A 12,699-nucleotide genomic window follows, 5' to 3' on the forward strand; every position below is an offset into this window, starting at 1 on the left:
AATTGCTTCTTGTCGACTCTTAAACCCAATTTTAAATTAATATTAACTTCTGATTTTCTTTATTTCAGGTCCAAAATTTGATGTTGTCCCGATAAAAAAAAATATATGTTGGTTTTCAAAATCAACTTAGATTAAACAGCGTCTACTACTAGGACTCGTTATTCAACTGCGCTTTAAGATATTTCAATTGCAATTCTTACAGTTTGCCTTTCTGTCTCAACGAGGAAAATAAACCGTTAGAATAATAAGTTATTGCGATCAAATGTGTCCGTTTAAATTCATTTCCAGCCTAATCTATTTACAAATAAGTTAAGTTTATGTTGTTGCACTGACCAATGAAATAAATACATATTTGGGATTTGGAATACAACTTGAATATAAGGACTTCTTTGTTAGAAAATCAACTACTTGAACGGCGTCACCATCCATTTGATAGTCCTTAAGCTACAGTAAAAATACCATACACAATGTCAAGGAAGCCAACCAGTTCCGAGTACCTTACGTGCATTAAGAACTTTGATCATTAATGTGGGTTTTATAACAGCATTTTATTAAATAGTATTTCCGACGCATTAGCTGGTTCTTTCGTTACTGATGCAATCTAAAATAAACACTAAATAGTAACTCCGTCTTTTGCAATGTGCATTACACTACTGAGTAAGCACTGTATGTCTAATATTTTCGAAAATGTTAATGTAAACAAATGTTTCTGCCCCTTTTTTGAATATAGCTGAAAGTTTCAACAGCTGTTAAGAGCCAGTTCACTTTGAATTACATGTCTTAAATATTTTACTATATTTCCGAGTTATTAAATATTATGGGTATTTTACATAACTTTTCTCTCTTTATAAACATTCCTCGGACTTCAACAAATATTAAAAAAAAGAATTAGCCAGATTGGTTCAGCCGTTCCCGGGATTAACGTTTAGCAACACATTTAGCGATTCGTTTTATATATTAGATAAAAATAGCATGTGACTCTTTTCAAACAATTTACATCCGAAAACGTTTAATATAATATCATATTGTACAAGCTTGACATATTGCAATGTATAAATTATAAATAATTGTTTAAAAAACTAAAAAAACACGCTTTTTAGCGTACCAAACTAACAAATAGAAAATAATTTTTAATTACATAGAGTTTATATTATGGTAGTAGAAAGCAAAACAATCATTCATTCTCAATCACTTCAAAATAAAATTTTAATAAAATTTAAGTTATTAACAGAATACATTAATTCAGAGTAAAAGGAGTGGGGTGCTTGATATATTAAGTATTACAATCATTCCATCGGTAATTATCTTTGAGAAGAGACTTATGAAATGTAGTAAAATGCACCCCACGCTTTTTACTCTGAAATAATGTATTCTATTAATAACTTAAATTTTATCAAAATTTAATTTTGAGGTGATTGAGAATGAATGATTGTTTTTCTTTCTACTACCATAATATAAAATCTTTGTAATTAAAAATTATATTTTCTATTTTTTAGTTTGGTAAGCTAAAAAAGCGTGTTTTTTTAGTTTTTTAATTGGTGAAAATTATGCTCAAAGATACAACCGAAGCCGTTACAACCGTTACATAGATACAACCGAAGCTTATAAAAGCGTGTTAAAAATGAGGTTAAATGTAAGAAAGGGCCATTAGGCATCTGTGCACATGTACAAATTAAGAGGTTAAACAAAACAATATATTGGTAAAAATAAATTAGCGCCATTATAGTGGTGCCAAAATACCTGTTAAATGCTAGGGCAGCCAGAGACCGGGCTTCCAAAGGCCGGGACTGTCAGGGTCTTCGGAGACTGACCTAAACTAAACTAAATTAAAGAGAATTAAAGTTCTAGAAACTGACAGGTGCCAGAGGCGCCTAAAACCAGGTCTCGATAGAGGTCGTGAGTTTCTATAGACTGAGCACCTAGAGACTAAGAGATGCCAGAGTCAAGGAACTGCTAAAGTTATAGAGCTATCAAAGGGCGGAACCTGCTAGAGGTTTGAGCTGCCAATGACCAGGGCTTGTCAGGGTCCAGCAGGTTTTAAACGCTGAAAGCTCTTAAAAATATTGGAGGTTTGGTTGTGATGTTTTCAGTGAAACAGTTAGAGTGTCAATTAGTACGGTTTAAAAATCACAATTAAAATACACGTAAAACTTATCAACGATGATCCAAAAGATCTTGTTTTCTTTCATGTGTTATCCAAATACCTTCTCACTGATTAAAATTGTATCTACAAAGAAAAGTTTCACTGAACAGGACTATATGATGATTTGTATTTGAAAAATTTGTATCACAAAATTTTATAATTTATTGCTATAAAAAAGAAAAACTAACTAGACTTAAGAAAATTTTGTAACCATGTCAATATACTTCTCACAGCACTCTGTTTCGTATGTGCTTGTTTATAGTTTTATTATGATTGAATGGGTTAAGAAGAGTGTGCCTGGAATTTTGCTATAAAATTATCCATTATTTTTTGTTGCTTGTAAACTTAATTTAACTTAATTACTAAATTTAAACATATCTGTTACCTATATGGGAGGAACAATACTTTTTACACAAAGTAGTATACAATTGCATTGTAAATTGAGATGAAAACTTTACCTCAACATATTTTAAACTTTAATTGTTATCTAAATTTATAATATTTTACTACATAAAATTACTAAAAACCATAAAATATTATTATTACATAATAATAGGTATTACATAAAATATCTATACTAAACATTATTTTTATATCGGAAAGTAATTAGGTCGTTAACACTAATGCATTAAAAGTTGTTTATGTGTAATGTGGAAAGATTAATCTATTTGTCAAACTGTTAATTAATAAAAATACTCGTAATTTGGGAAGTTATTAAAAGTTTACATATAACATTGATGTTTAATTAACTTCTTTTCTTATTATATGAGCATTAGCTAACCATATTAATCGAAAGGCTATCACTAGTGACACAAATTTCATTCTGTATGTCTATCTGTCTGTATGTCCACATTATATCTCGAGAACGAGCTAACCTTTAGTCTTGAGAGCTTGCATGGAGCTTCATTGTAATATGGAGAAAACTGAGTTCGATGATAGCACAAGTCTAACAATGAAATTTGGCTGAAGGTTATTGAAACCTATTACTCGAGGGATAAAATTAATCTTGTGTCTCACAAATTTCTTTGTGCGATTGTATGTATGCATAAACATAGATATTAGTCCGAAGGGCGTCTCAAGAATGAAATGAGTTTGAAATGTTGCAACCAACCTTAGAGAAGTTTGTTATTTGACAAGTGGTGAGATTTACTCCTACTTTGTAATATTGCCAAGTTACACATCACTCTGAACTCCATAGAATCTGCACAGCTGTTGGTTTAAAACTTATTGCGGGTAATAATGAAAATGAGTATGAACCGTATATTGCATAGTTCATATCATAGCATATATTATACAAAGTTATAATTAATCAGTTTTATGTAGTCTTAAGATATGTATAGGTTTTTTAATATTAATTATGTTTAGTATAGTACAAAAATATAGACTGCAACGTAATAGAAAGAAGAAATAACATAGTTGTTTTATATCAAATTTGATACTATACCTTGTCAAAACAGTTTCAAATATGTTAGATTTCCACAGCATACATCGGAACAAAAGTTTTATCCTCAGGTTGTTTTAAAATCAGCTGATAAACAATAGACAAGACCGCGCTAATAAGAGAAGAGATGTAGAAGCTGCACCTTTCATCTTGTCTATCATCCACCCGATTGTCATCTTGTATGCACGGTAGGCCTTCTTAATGTGTATGTTTTGGTTGTCCTTATTTATTTCTTTATTGCGTATGTATGTTACTTTTTAACTTCTAAAACTTTGGCAACGCCATGTGGATCAGTTTTACTTTTTTATCAACCTAGTTATGTAACTTTGAAACTAACAACATGGAGCTGTTTTGATAAGTTATAGTACCATGTTGTAGTTAATTACACATTTATGGGAATATAAACCATTAATTTCAATATTTTATATAGCTAGTAATTTTATTAGGCTTACTTACATAATACATACTAAATGCCAAAAAGCAACTGTGAGTTACAGTGAAGAAAAACTGGGTCAGGAACACGTACTTGTAGATTCTTGATAACTCTCCAACTACTCTACAAAAACAAAAGAGGGTTCAGTAACATGGATATTTTCCAAACATGAAATCTGTAACAAACTAATACTCATTTTGTTATTGAACATTTTACTTTTTAATGTTATGAAGGTACTCGCAAAAGTCCTTTATGAATCTTTTTGCTTCATCTTCTGAACTACAGAGAGCCTTTATGTGGTCATTATCTTGGGTTGAATTCTCGAGAACCTTCTTTTTCCGGAGTGTGTCATAACCATCTCCCTGAAACCTCAGGTGGATTTTCCTCAGGGATTCCTTCGAATTAACATCACGGTACTCAAACTCTTCCAATTTATGAATTAGAAAGCTCAACTCCTTTATCACCAGCTGGGTCATAGGGACGGTAAAAGGTGCTATGATACCGTACACAAAAACTAATAATATAGCGGCCCATCCCTCGTAGAACCACACTGCCAAGTATATCGACCACGGTAGGTTGTTGTCGTCATAGTTAGGCAACCAAAATCTAATCAGTACACCGCCGTGGAAGATGGTTCCTCCCACATAGAGAGTGAAGGACAGGTTAGCCAGCATCCATAGGATAATCACCAATTTCATATCCTCTAACGTGAGTTTCTTGCAATTGCTGAAGTACTTCTTCACGTTATCCATGGTGTTTTTGAAATTTACGGAGGTCATTTGGATCGCAAAAGCTACGTACAAGCCGTTAACTCCTAGAAGGAATATGTGCATGAAGTCAATCAAGTCCTCCCATTCCTCGTTGTTGACGAACTGAAAAAATTTGATCACTGTCACCACAACTAGAGGCTGCCAAGACAGGAAAAAAAAGATCGGATAAACATTGTACAGTAGGAAGGATTTAAGTCGTGACTTAAATGCTTTCTTTTCCGGAAATGAAGATATCAAAGACATCAGAAATATTATCGTATCAAAGAACGTGGTAAGTTTAACACTGTATTTCTCCCTCATGGTCAAGTATAAATGGTACAATACGAACTGGAGGATTGGGTTACACTGGGGTTAAAAGCAGTAATATTTCAGTAGAACAATTGCATGTTTTCTCTACTTCCTCGGTTTATGCTATAAAGTATTCACAGAGTATAAACATAGAGGAGATGAAGAAAGGAATAAATCGTTCCACTGAAATATTCTGCTGCCCTCAAAGCAGGTCAATTCAATCTTGTTTCTCGAATTTTATGCTTTTTAATGGAGGCTCTAATAGCCTACTTCAATAGCATTTGATAAACATTTAATACTATATTAAACCGGATGGCACTTTATTTGTACGGCGGCATTGTTATATATTGTGGAGGTCTTGACTTCCAATATAAATGTGATTAAAATAATCACTGAAGTAACAATAAGGAATATTCGTAGAATTATCAGCTCAGTATTAGGTTAAACTAATTTATTTGTTGAAATTTTGGAGCGTTAACGCCGAGGTGACAAAACCGACAATGAAATCATAATATTACAATCATTAGTTACCTAATTCATATGTCAATAATATAATCGTACCAGCATTAGATAAAATGACATAGTGATCATAATATATCTCATCGATCAATATAGAACATAATTTTGATATTTTAAGTTCACTTAATATATAACTCATTAGAAATAAATATAGTATAAATAAATAAAATTCAGTGTCTATAAATTTAACGTCTAGAAGAGGTTTACGCTTTTATCACCTCTTTACTATTACTTTATTTAGTATCTTTCCACTATTATAAAAGCTAATGTTTGTTTAGTTTAATTTTTAATTGATTGGTTAGATTTTATTAATTCAAGTTTAATTATAACACGAAGAAAAAAGCTATTCCTTATGTAACATTTTGAAACTAAAGTATTTAACAGTATGCTTTGTTAGCTAACAATGTTCTTGGTTGGTGTGTCATTTCAATCGTTGTAGCGTAAGATAGTAAATTAAATTTGGTTTTGGTCCATAAAGGTCTCTGAATTATAGACACCCATGCCTATGTAAGATTAATATTACATTGGTTCTTAAAATCTTTGGAGGAGTAAGACAGTTTATTTACCTTGTTTCAATATAAAAAATATATCCATGTAATATACATATTAAATCTAATACACACTACGCTGGTGTAGGAGGAAGAGATTTTGGAATATACAAAGTTGCTCAATAATATTATTCCGTATATTTTTACGTATTGAAGTATCAAAATATTAAACACTTCCCCTAGAAACTTATAGCAATTGGTATACATATATTAAATATGTATAATTACAACTAACACTGATTCCAAGTTCCTAATTCTAGTTGGTCTTAATAACGTATGCTCACAAAAATTCAAAATCATAAAGGTTTTAAATAATTTAAGATCTACGTCTTTGTAAAACTACTTCATACAAAATTGCAAACGGTTTATAGCATTTCTAAGATGTAAAACGAAAAGGCAATGTGCTTACCAGGATAAATATGCAGTAGTCAGTTCTTAATGGTATGAGGTACTTGAGCCATTCGCTTCCAATAGCCTTTAACCCCTTTTACCTCTAGCATTATTTTTGTTATCTCAATCTCCAATTGGTCGCCATCTCTTACTCTCTACAGTTTGCATATTTAGTTTAGTTATTTGAAAACCCAGATACCAGTGGGTGTGTAGAAGTACAATTTGTCTCCATAACTTTTACCAATAGATATTAGTGTAATTTATTAGATACTAGCAGTATCACGCGGATTTTAACACAGTGTTCTACATTTAAGAGGACGTTAAAGATATTTAAAGAAACGCAAGCAGTTTTGCAGGCCAGATTTCAGAGAATGAAACTATTTTTAACGTTAAAAATTAAATAAATCGAATCTCTCTGCAACGTTCCATAATATTTGTATGCAATGCTCCAACAGTTTCATTTGAACTACTCAAATACTTTACTTCTTTTGGTACAGTCTATAATAGGAATCTAAAAATTTTAATCTTAAGTAAACTTACTGAAAGCGCATGATGTTATAATATTATAGAGCCCTATGACACTTTTCAATCGTAAATAGGCATATTTCAGGTACATATTATTTCACCTTACAGTGCTTTACTCATTTCTGGGCATTATATATGGTTACATTAATGGCAGTTGTCACAATCAAGATGATATGCTTTAAATGTTTACACTGATGTGCAAATGTGCCAGGGAACTCAGGGGTTCAAACAGTCCCACTGACTCTTATTTCAGGTTTAGCACGTAGAAAGGCACTTCCGTTTCAATTATATTTCACATGCCACACGCTTATTACCATGAACAAAAATATACATACATACATACTCGACCTTAGAAGCACACTTCAGTCAAAAATTGTCTAATGCTGTGTCGTAGTAGCGTATAACTTGTTGCCCACTTAATAAAATCTCTAATAATAACGCTAATAAAAATGTCCACGTTCGGCTCTTGTAATATATCTGTAGTATAAAGTAAGTCTGGTGTCTTATTAACATTTGAATTTTTGCCTCAATTAAAAGAATTTCTACTTACGTATATTTAATATGTATAATTAGATTAAAACGCGTGTACTTATCCAATTTTAATGTACTTCTTGTCTTCGATATTTCCGGTACCATTAGTCTATGGATAAGGCACGTGTGTCAAATTTAATCTTTCTAAGTATAAAAAGGAACATATATTTCTTCTAGAGGAGGGTTGCAATTCCATTTAAAGCCCCTATTGCTAGTAGATCTGCACGAAATATCTGTAATTTGTCTATGGAAAGTATATGGCACGCGTATTTAAAGCTTCAGCGTTCTAGGCCACCAAATAGTCTAAAAAATATAGTTGTTTTAATGGCAGATATCCTATTCTAAAACCCCTTTGAATGGTTAATCTAAGACATAAAGACTCGTGTGTGTTTAATTCCTTTCATTTAGGACATTGATTTGGCTGGTTAAAACAAATATATTTCTTCTTGAAATTATACCCCATTTTAATCCCTATTATTGGTTAATTTGCATGAAATGTCTTTTTTTGTCTAGAAAATAATGCACATTGGTTTCAAATTTAATCTTTTTAGGATATCGGTTCGACAATTTGAAAACCAACATATATTTTGTCTACATATATTTTGTCTAGGGTTTGCACCTTATTTCAACCCCTATGACATTTTGATGTTCATGAAATGATGTTTTTTCATGTTTTTTTCTATATCTATCTCATGAGGAACGTTTGTGTGAAATTTCATTTTACCAAGGCACCAGGAAGTTCAAAGGAGAATTTAAACTTTTTAAGGGTTGCAATCCATTTTTATGAGGTATACTATTGCCAAATTTCAACTTCATATCTTGAAGTTGGAGAATTATTGATGAGTGACAGTAAGGAATTTCTCGTTGATATATAAAAATCGCACTGGTACACAGGATACACAAAATGTTCTATATAGTAAAAACCGCATTTAATATCTTATAAACAGTGACAACATAGAGATAAGCTCACAGCTCTAATTTTAAATATATATAAGAAAAACGTAAAGCCGGATTGGTGATTAAATAAATTACCTTTGCTAAAGGATGAATGAATATAACAATAAGACAACTTGTACAATATCTCTAGCAATCTAATTTTACCAACTACCAAGGTGCATATAACTCTTTATTTACCTGTTAGGTAGAGCATATGCAGGTTTCCGCGAAATTTTACCTTTAAAATAAACTAAAAAATACACACATAGGCAAACTTAAATTACGTTAAGAGTCACTCAATAAAGGTTAAAAAAATAATAATCTGACAGTTCTAATCCGAAGTATGGTAAATTTTGTTTTGTTTACGATTGTATAACTATTTATTTAAATAATTCATTCCATTGTACTGGTAGTAGCTATAATTTAAATGGTTGATTAAATTTAATTTTAGTTTATTTTCATTTCTATTTCCGCTCATTAAAGTACTACCCACAAACATCGACAATGAAGGCGTTGAAGACGTAAATCGGCAACAAAGTAAGTAAACAACAAATCGGCACAATAATTAATGCAGGGAAGATAATTGCATGTAAAAATAATAATACACTCAATGTAATACACAAAAGTACTAACACAGTTAAATAGATTAGACATAGCCCGGTCAATTTAGACATTGACCCTTGCAAAAATTCCCAGAAAGCTGAAAATTTGCATAGATGTTATTAGGAACACCATTTTTATGAAATTGTGAAAAGTCCCCATCGATCCCATTCCTGCAAATTTTTTTATTCAAGGTAAAATTTCACAAAAATAGGTTTTTTGAAGTTTTCAGTGAAACGATTAGTTTTATGAAAGAACATGTCTGACAAAAATTATAGGTGTTTTCACTCCAAGCTTGATTGATAATATCATGATAATTAACAAGAAAACATACAATGTTAATTGTCCTAGTTTCTGCGTAATAATTACTATATTATTATATTACCATAATTTAATTTAAATCTTAATTTAATTTTTCTGTTATTAACACTTACGTTTTTACAAATATTTTCTAATTCTTCTATCGTAAACTAGCAGTCATCACTACTTTCAATGTATGAAAATATTTCCCCCATGGCGAGATACAATGCTTCATCTTGAGGACGGCCGACTTTGCCTCCAGTGCTCGGCGTTAAAAATGATACAAAGAAATCATTATGGTACTTAGCTTCAGCAGCAATTAAATCGTGTTCAAACCCGATGCGAGCAACAATAGTTTTTGCTGTGTCATCAGAACGAGACTAAGCTGCTTTCATAACTGAGTCTTTAAATGAACGTTACAAATTTTACGACGAGATTTCTGTGCTTGTTTCTTTTTGTTTTCCTCACTCAACTCGTCGCCGCAAAATAAACAACCATTTTTAAAAGAAAAATATGACTCACTTACATGTGCTCTAGTACGAGGAGGACTTTTTGAGAGGTACTAGCTGATTCCTCTTCATGTTGCCGTTTTTCTGCTGCAATTGTACTCTTTCTATTGTATTGTTTGCGACACTGCTCATGATTTGTTGCTGAATTTACATTTTTCAAGTAATCAGTAAATCGATTCCCCCTTTGAATACTCGCGTTAATTAACGTCTTCATGCCGCGATCAGCAATAACACATTCACTGGAAGATAAAAGCTTAGTGCAAATAAAACAGTATTGCAACATATTTTCAACAAAAAATTAATACAGCACAAACTTCAGCAGAGAATAGACGGAACGCCCTCTCGAACAATGGAATAACAGGCAGATGTTCAAAGGGCACATGGTGCCTTAAAATTAGGGGATTACGTTTTTTTAATATCATATTCTCAGAATTATCGGTCAATATGAATGTATTAGTCACGCAGACTTATAGTTTTACTTATATTACAAGCGCAAAGACATCATGGGCAGCTTAGTCGTGCTTATTATGGACAATACAGCGTAAGAAATTTTGTAATTGTTTTTTCTCAAACATGGTTAGTGTTATGAAAAAAAGTATAAGGATCATTTCTATAGATAATTGCATGATCTACAATTTTCGTTCTATATATATTTTCATAAAACTAATAGTTTCGCTGAAAAATTCAAAAAACGTATTTTTGTGAAATTTGACATTGAATAAAAAAATTTGCAGACATTGGATCGATGGGGACTTTTCACAATTTCATAACAATGGTATCCCTAACATCTATGCACATTTTCAGCTTTCTGGGAATTAATGCAAAGTTACCCCTATTTTTTGGCTAAATTGACCGGACTAACAATCCCAAAGACTTATTGACAGTAAATGTCTATTTAGACTACGAAAAGACATCTTTTACAGCAGCTTGGATTAATATAAGCAAAAAACACTAACTTGTCAATCAGTTAGGGTTTAGGTTTTTTGGTGTCAGTGCCTTTAGTATAAGGATGTAGGACATTGATTGATCTATACCTTGAAATATGCAAAAAGGTAAAATTTCAGTAACTTAGTTTAATTAATAATTATTCTGAGCATAACACTCCAAGCATTCAGTGTGCAATATATATAGCTAAATATATTATATAGTGTGGGTAAAAACTAGTACGTAGGAAACCCCAACAAATTTCTATGCAAAGAATATTTTTACACAACGTAGTTTCAGATTACATCAAATTTCGTGTTTGAAAATAAAACACACTTTTAGAGAATATTTTACTATTTTTCAATACATTCAAAATCAAATTTAATCAAATATGTAAAATATTAGAATGCGCAATTATGAGTTTATTAAAACAACACAACTTAACAAAAAAAAGGAAATGGAAATGCAGTACACGTATCGAGTTTTATCTATAACCCTGGTAGTTTATTGTAGTAGCATTAATCCAATAAGTTTTGTAAGCAAAGCAAACTGATCGAGCAAGAAAAAAATAAACAAGGACTTTCAAACATACCTAGTAGGTTTCAATATCATTCAAATTAACATGTTTGTAATTGTATATACACTTCAATGTCTTGTCCTTACTTTTGATAAAAAATAAACCCAAGATTTACTGCACAAATCTAAGTGGGATGTGGTTAAGCAATTCAGCGTGACCATCCTAACTTTCCGCTTACATAATTCTACTTTAAAGCATTGTTACGTTTATGTTTGATAAGGTTTAGGTAATGTTTTGTAACGTTAATAATCGAAAATATTGATCTCTGATAATGACGTGAAATTTAACAAAAATATTTAAAGGTAAATTTCAATAAAATCTGACCTTTAAGAAAGTGTGGGCGGATGCGACGATGATGCCGCCTCCTGTAAGCTGGAAGGGGCGGCTACATAACTGCATGAGGAGAAGCAGGGATCGCTTGAAGCTCTGGGGAGTGCTGTACCATCTATAACTGTAGGTGGCGAAGTGGAACTCCTCACGCTGTTAAATGCATATGCAACATAATGGAACTAATAAAGTTAACATATTTAATCCTGCCATCTTTTCTCGGATTAAAAATTATAAATACCCAAGGTTTCAATGTTAACCACTAACTAAATACTAAATAAGTGGAGCTGCAATGACATATATGATAAACCGTTAGCTTGTTTTGATATGTAAGAGCGGCAATAAGTTCCAGTTCTTAGCAATTTTCGACCAAACTGGAAGTTTAAACATTATTCATAACTTAGAAACAAATAATCATATTAAGACTAGATTCTTGTCATACTAGTGTACTGGTTTAGACCTTCTGTTTTAAAGTTTTAGAACTTCTGAAATAACATAAATGGAAGATTTCATACACTTATAGTCTTATAACTTTTATTTTGTCAATGTGGAGTTTGAAAAATTCTGCATTGATCACATTATGTCCTTGTATTTTATAAAATCACTATTTAAAACATTTTTTAACACGGGTTTTATTAAACAAGATTTCTATTTTTATTAAACGAATTCACCGTCTTCGTTTTGGAAAAAAAACCATGAGGAAAATCTGCCATTTAAAGATAAAAATTGGAAGTTACTTTGAAGGAAAATTATAACTAAAATGTAGATAACATCCACTTAAATTGGTATTGTTAGCGTTTTGCCTGTTTTCAGTATACCACTGTTCACTGTCAGAAAGTTATACGATGAAGTAAGTTTTTAAGTTTCTGTTACTTCAGAATTGGTGTAAACTGTAAACCAAACTGATGAAATGTGTCTTAGAGCATGTACTGGTGAAG

This window comes from Homalodisca vitripennis, chromosome 2 (genome assembly GCF_021130785.1).
Source record: "Homalodisca vitripennis isolate AUS2020 chromosome 2, UT_GWSS_2.1, whole genome shotgun sequence".
Taxonomy (NCBI): domain Eukaryota; kingdom Metazoa; phylum Arthropoda; class Insecta; order Hemiptera; family Cicadellidae; genus Homalodisca; species Homalodisca vitripennis.